This window comes from Larimichthys crocea, chromosome XXII (genome assembly GCF_000972845.2).
Source record: "Larimichthys crocea isolate SSNF chromosome XXII, L_crocea_2.0, whole genome shotgun sequence".
Classification (NCBI taxonomy): Eukaryota; Metazoa; Chordata; class Actinopteri; family Sciaenidae; genus Larimichthys; species Larimichthys crocea.
Genome location: NC_040032.1, coordinates 21,824,262 through 21,830,473, shown reverse-complemented (window position 1 = coordinate 21,830,473; position 6,212 = coordinate 21,824,262). Strand labels below are relative to the sequence as shown.

Sequence of the window (6,212 nt, the reverse complement as noted above, 5' to 3'; positions counted from 1 at the left end):
ACATGCCAAAGATGTCAGTTTGTTGTCATAAAGGACTATAGAAAACAGAAAATATTTATATTTAATGAAATCTTTTTAAATAATGTAATAGTTAATAGACAACTAATTCATTAATTGTCTCATTGCAGTTCTATTGTACATGTAGGTTTTAAAATAAAGCAATATTTTGTGTGTAGTTGTTTCATTGGTATGCTATTGTTATGAATGATTCACTGGATCACGTAGATGGATGTTTTCTGTTTGTGGATGATTTAGATATAAAACTGTCACAAAACCTTTTACTATGAAATCAAAGTCTACATAAATAAGCATAACATCAAAATTTATAATTTCATTAAATGAATTAAATTTATTCAAGAAATACTAAAGTTTGGTGACCTTTTTTTTTGTTTAAATTCAATTTCTAACTTTAAGTGTAAGATTTACTTTGTTACTTGATTAATCCCCCTTGGATACATTTTATTTATTTTTTCCACTCCATTGTTAGCACATACATGCACGCCACAAAATCCTTAGACATGCATTTATTTGGAGAGTTGTCTGTGATATGTGGCATCAAAACATTCAGATTTTATAGAAAAAAGACTAACAAAATGAAAACAATGCAGCATTAAAAAAGCTGGGATTATTTAAACATGAACCGGTATAAAATGTGGTGTTTTTCTCGAGTTCAGCACCACAGACAGAGGTAGCAACCACCAGAACGGCCAATGTCAAATGCAGCACCATGGACAGCGACTGTCTACCAAAGCTCAGCGGTGGAGGTTGAAAAAAGATGACTGAACCTCTGAACAGCTGCAGGGCACGTATCCATCAACACTGCATGAAAACAATATGCCGATTTTTGGATTGGAAACAGTTCATTGACTGGCTGACATTTGGAAAGTCAAAGGTTCAATCAGCACTTGAACGCACCACAGCGACAAATACTCTGTCATATTTTAACAGACTTTTCAAAGCAGTTGTAGTCAGTGGGGTGCATGAAAATACATTTTACATCCTAATATATATATATATATAATATAGATGTGTTTCTAAAGACAACAAATAATGCTCATACGCATTTGAGTTAACTGTTTATTTGTTTATTGAATGATTGATTTATGTCAACAGCTAAGTTTATGTAAAAAGGAGGAAAGTAAAGGTTTACCTCGCATGACAGTCCTGAAATTTCTATCTATCTCGGCTGTACTGCATGCTTTTCATAACCAATCATAACAAAATGCTTTGTTACTTAACATTAACTACACCTTTTTTCTCAAAGCAGTGGTTCTCAAACCTTTTCAATAATGTTAGTTATGTGTCTAATTCATTAAACAACATTATAACTGTAAAACACTTAAAGGCAGCATTTCAAACGTTCAGCTTTTTGTCATGTCTAAACAAAAACAGCATTGAAGTTGCATTGAAATGTGCCGTTTTCATATGTTGTGCTTCACTGCGGATCTTTGTCACAATTTGTTTTTGTGTTTGTTTTTAACAGAGTCACAGTGAACTAAAATCATCACGAACGTCATGAATGAAAGGGCACACTATATGTTATCCACTGCGCTTATTCTTATTCCGCTTATTATTACGCCCTTTTTTTGGCTTGCTTCTCCTCCCAGAGTTTTTGTCGCACAAACACAAAACAAAAAAGGCAGAACCAAGCTCACTGGTGGACAGTCATCCACCATGACCTGTTGAGTTAAAGAGAGAAAGGAGGAGAATACAGAGAAGAATAAAGAGAAACACAGATGCACAGCAGTAGCAAATCATTAACTAACTATAAACTAATGGAGATATGGTAGCAATAATGACAGTAATAATATATGTAGTGGACGTCATGCAGGACCACAGCTGTAGCCACGATCCATGAGAACCTGCTGGACGAGGGAACACAGAAACTCCAGGGAGAAAGTTTAGTTAGTATTTTTTTTATTTTTCATCCAATTAGTAAAATTAGCAGGTGTGCTTACATCAGAACAAGTGACTAAATAATGTGGATATAGTAAAGTCTTCAACCCATGTACTTTATGTACAGTAGAGGGTCCCCACCATGGAGAGGTTACTAGCACATACGATGCATGGTGGTGTGGAGTCCGTCTTCTCACAACAATCATCCATCAGAGTTATATAAGTGGAGGAGATAGAGAAAGGAATCAAGGGTGACTAGAGCATGTGATTACATCAGAACAAGTGACTAAATAATGTGGATATAGTGAAGTCTTCAACCCATGTACTTTATGTACAGTAGAGGGTCCCCACCATGGAGAGGTTACTAGCACATACGATGCATGGTGGTGTGGAGTCTGTCTTCTCACAACAATCATCCATCAGAGATAGAGGAGTGGAAAGGGACAAGGAGTATGGAGTCAAGGGTGACCAAAACATGTGATTACATCAGAACAATAAAACAATTGACTAAGTAATGTGGATATAGTAAAGTCTTCAACCCATGTACTTTATGTACAGTAGAGGGTCCCCACCATGGAGAGGTTACTAGCACATACGATGCATGGTGGTGTGGAGTCCGTCTTCTCACAACAATCATCCATCAGAGTCATATAAGAGGAGGGGGGGAGACAAAGAGTAAGGAGTCAATGGTGTGTAAAGTGGAGGAGTGACTCACAGGAATAAACAAAAGACAGATGGTAAAGGAACTGAGAATTGAATGTACCTGCACAAATACAGGTGTATTTTCTCTCCTTGCAACAAGGAGATCCACCTGTAAGTCAGTGCACCTTCAAAAAACTCCCCACAGTATAAACAGAGGGCTGAACTTTACCTCCTCTTTTGTCTTCGAACATTCTGGGTCTGAGCGAGTGAAAATGAACAGACGTGTTGACGTGATGTAAAAACTTTGATCATGAAGTGTGTCCTGTTGTTGACTTTGAAGATTAATTTATGATTAGTTGTTATTTGTCTTTTTTTTCCCCAGAATCATAGCAAGCATCAACAAGTACAGTCCAGGGCAGCCCCCCTGAACTCACACCCTTTTTTAGTACATAAACAGAAAGAGCATCAAGTGTTTCCTGGTGGTTTGTGGCTCCAGTTAGAACATTTTATATCCACAATAAACAGACCGTCGAGCTGGAAACTGAGCCACATTCCACCGGTGTGGCTGATTCAGTGACTGATGGCATTAACCCTATTGATGTTTCATGCAGCAAATATAAACGTGGACAACCCGGTGAAAAATATGCTGCTCTTACACTTAGACTACGTCATGATGCGACGGCAAATGTTATTGATGTGATCTGTGGTAAAACTACAAAGTTCAGAAGATGGACTACAAAATGCTCATCTGAGATACTTACTAGATACTCCCCGTGCGCTCTGATCGTGTTTATCATGCAGGAAATATAAACGTGGGGAGTTTTAAAGGTGCACTGAATTGCAGGTGGATCTCCTTGTGGTAAGGATGGGAAATGCACCTGTAATCGTGAATTATGCCCATAAAGACAACGGGAGACCTTTCAGATCACTTGGACAAGAGGTGGAAGAAAGGTAGGCCTCTTTAAAACAACTCCAGTCGCCTTTGGCTTGCTTCTTTTACAAATATGACAACTTTATAGAGTCTAAGCTGTTATATTCTAAGTAACTGGACTGTGAAATCTAAAATCTAGCTGTATCTGTTTAATCTAGCCTCTTTTTTTCTTTCACTGTCTAACTGATTAAATTTCCCCAAGTGAATGCATCCATACCTTGAACTCCTCCGCTCAGCCTGGGTGTCATGGACAGAGCTCCCATCGTCAAAGTTTCCAGACCGATGACAGATCCTGTCCCCTTCCTCAAGCACCACTAAAAGGTGTTCACCCCTCTGCTGGTTGTACTGTCTGAAGGTCAGTCCAGCCTGCAGGGCTTTTATAGGGTTCTCTCGGAACACGTGTGTCTTTTAAGTCAAGAGTTCTGAATTCTGAATTCTGAGTTCTGAATTCTAGAGTAGTCAGCCCAGCTCTGCATCTGAGCATCACGTCCATAGAAGCTACTGATTTGCCCAAGCCCGGTTCTGACTGACTGTGATGTTACTGAGAGTTGTTGTGAACTTACAGATGATTAATATGATATTGTTTTGAAATGTTTACAGTGATACTCTGTGATTTATTATCTGTACTGCTGTAAAATAATTATTATATATCACTGTAAATTTCCTAAAATTGTTAGCCAGTAATTTACTGTCAAAGTACAATAACATATTTTACAGTAAAACACTAAAGTCTCTAGTTAACACATCATATCTTGTTTTAATTTGTAAGAAAACAATTATTTGGGTTTATTCTTGGATTATGTGCCAGACTAAGTCTCGGCCAGGAGCAGTAAATTCCTAGACTCCCTTTTGCAATTGAAATAAATGAGATATGTGTTAATTAGAGAGCTTCCACTCTCTTGTGTAGAAAATAACTTTTAGATCAGTGAAAGGGAAATCTGCTTCCCTGCTTGTTTGACCTCAAGTTGTACCTATTACTGTAGGTCAAAGCTGTGTCTAAAAACCCATAGACTGATGATCATCATTTTAAATTCTTTATGAGCATTTTTGTTCACAGACAACTGTTTTTTCAGCTCAACTCAAAACGTAGTCTGAAGTTAAAATTTCTTTCAACTAAAAATATAAAACTGTACTGTACTGTAGAGAAAACCATGCCTCACACACGTGACAACACACAGGTGCTATTAAGTTTATTAAAAAGGTCTTACATCTCTTATTTCACGTGGAATGGGTGATTATACAAGTAGAAGAGCTCACATGTCCTTCATTACACTTCTATTTAAAGGTGCCTCATATTATTCCCCTCAGGGAACAGCATCAAAATAGATAGAGATAATGAAATACAATATGTTTCCACACAAAGAACAAAATTATCATCACAATATTTATTAGTGCATTGAAGAGGATGATTACTTGAATCACTGAGTGCTGTCTTTATATAGGCAGCGCTGTAATTAATCAATGTCACATTCATTTGACAACATTTGCTGTTTCTGTTCACATTAAATCTTTCATCTTTTTAACGCACAGCAAACTCCGTTTCCAGTTTTCAGTTTTTAGTTTGCTGGGAGCATGTTATTCAAAGTTGCTTCTCTGATCAGAGAAAAAGCTCCAGACGAATTTGATCACACATTAGCACCTATAACAGATAAAGGGATTACTGTGTTAGGCTCACAGTCAAAGTGTCTCCTTTACCTGTTATTTTTTAAATGTTTATAAACTCAGATTTTTGTGCTAAGTTTATTTTTAAGGATGTACTTTATCTTATTACATTGTCCCCTAAACAGAAATGTAAGGTTTTATTTTGAAACTTGATTTGGATTGGACCATTAAGATTTCACTGCCAATTTGGTGACACTTTGGATCTATAAAAAAAAAAAAAACTGGATACAGTGGTGGAGACAGGTCTCAAATCTTATGCATATACTTCCACAAGCTGAGCTGCAGACAGACTTTGTTTCTTGGACCTTTAGACAGCCATGTTGATGTTGGTTCATTATCTGACCTGACATGACCAGGCTTCAACATGTTGTCAACCCACTTTTTGAAGGACATCATCCTTTTCGACGTGAACCGATGTGCTACCAGATGTAATCAACAAATGTCAACATCTGTTTGCTCTAGCTCTATAATCAAAAAGATGTTTGGGCAGATAACTTAGGTGAAAGTAAGAATAGGGACAGTCAGTGACAATGTGACGACTGTCAGGGTATAATAACATGAGCTGAATAGAGGATAATGAATGGTCTGGCTCATCCGGCCTGCTGTGTTCAGGCCTGACCAGCAGCTGTGAGGGACAAAGACCAAAAACCACAATGGAAAACACAGAAATCATAATGCCTGTCGCTGTATGGGACAGGAGCTTATGTGTCAATTTGGGAAGTTCCTGGCAGACTGACTCAAGCCCCACAAACAGTTTTGACTGTGTGAGGCATCACAGGATTAGCTGTTTCATCACCTCTGAGGACAAGCAAGCTAACACCAGCACTATCATTTCAACCAATGAATTCAAGTGTAGCGTGAAACTTCCCTCCAGTTTTAAGTTTTAGATTTTGTACTTCTTTGTAGAAAAGGCACAGTCCTTCCTTAACCAGAACCAAATGTTTAACCCTGATAATAGTCAAGAACTAAGAGTGCTTCTCTGCAATACCTCTTGTTTGACAGCAGGTGACACAGGAGATTTAGATGTTAAGGTATCTACTTGTTTTTAGTAGTTTAGTAGTTAAATGTTTAGAGAGGTTAC

At 37.6% G+C, this 6,212-nt stretch overlaps 1 long non-coding RNA gene across 3 annotated transcripts; it reads right to left on the bottom strand.

Moving 5' to 3' along the window:
- Positions 1–1,972: 1,972 nt before the first annotated feature.
- On the bottom strand, positions 1,973–3,846 carry LOC113744355 (uncharacterized). Of its 3 annotated transcripts, none has more exons than XR_003461469.1 (2): positions 3,687–3,846; positions 1,973–2,796 (listed from the first exon to the last, which is right to left on the bottom strand). It is a non-coding gene; the product is annotated as an uncharacterized LOC113744355 (long non-coding RNA). The 3 variants fall into 3 exon arrangements; XR_003461468.1 differs by having other exon boundaries at positions 1,973–2,516; positions 3,687–3,837; XR_003461470.1 differs by lacking the exon at positions 3,687–3,846 and adding an exon at positions 3,300–3,661.
- Positions 3,847–6,212: the final 2,366 nt, after the last annotated feature.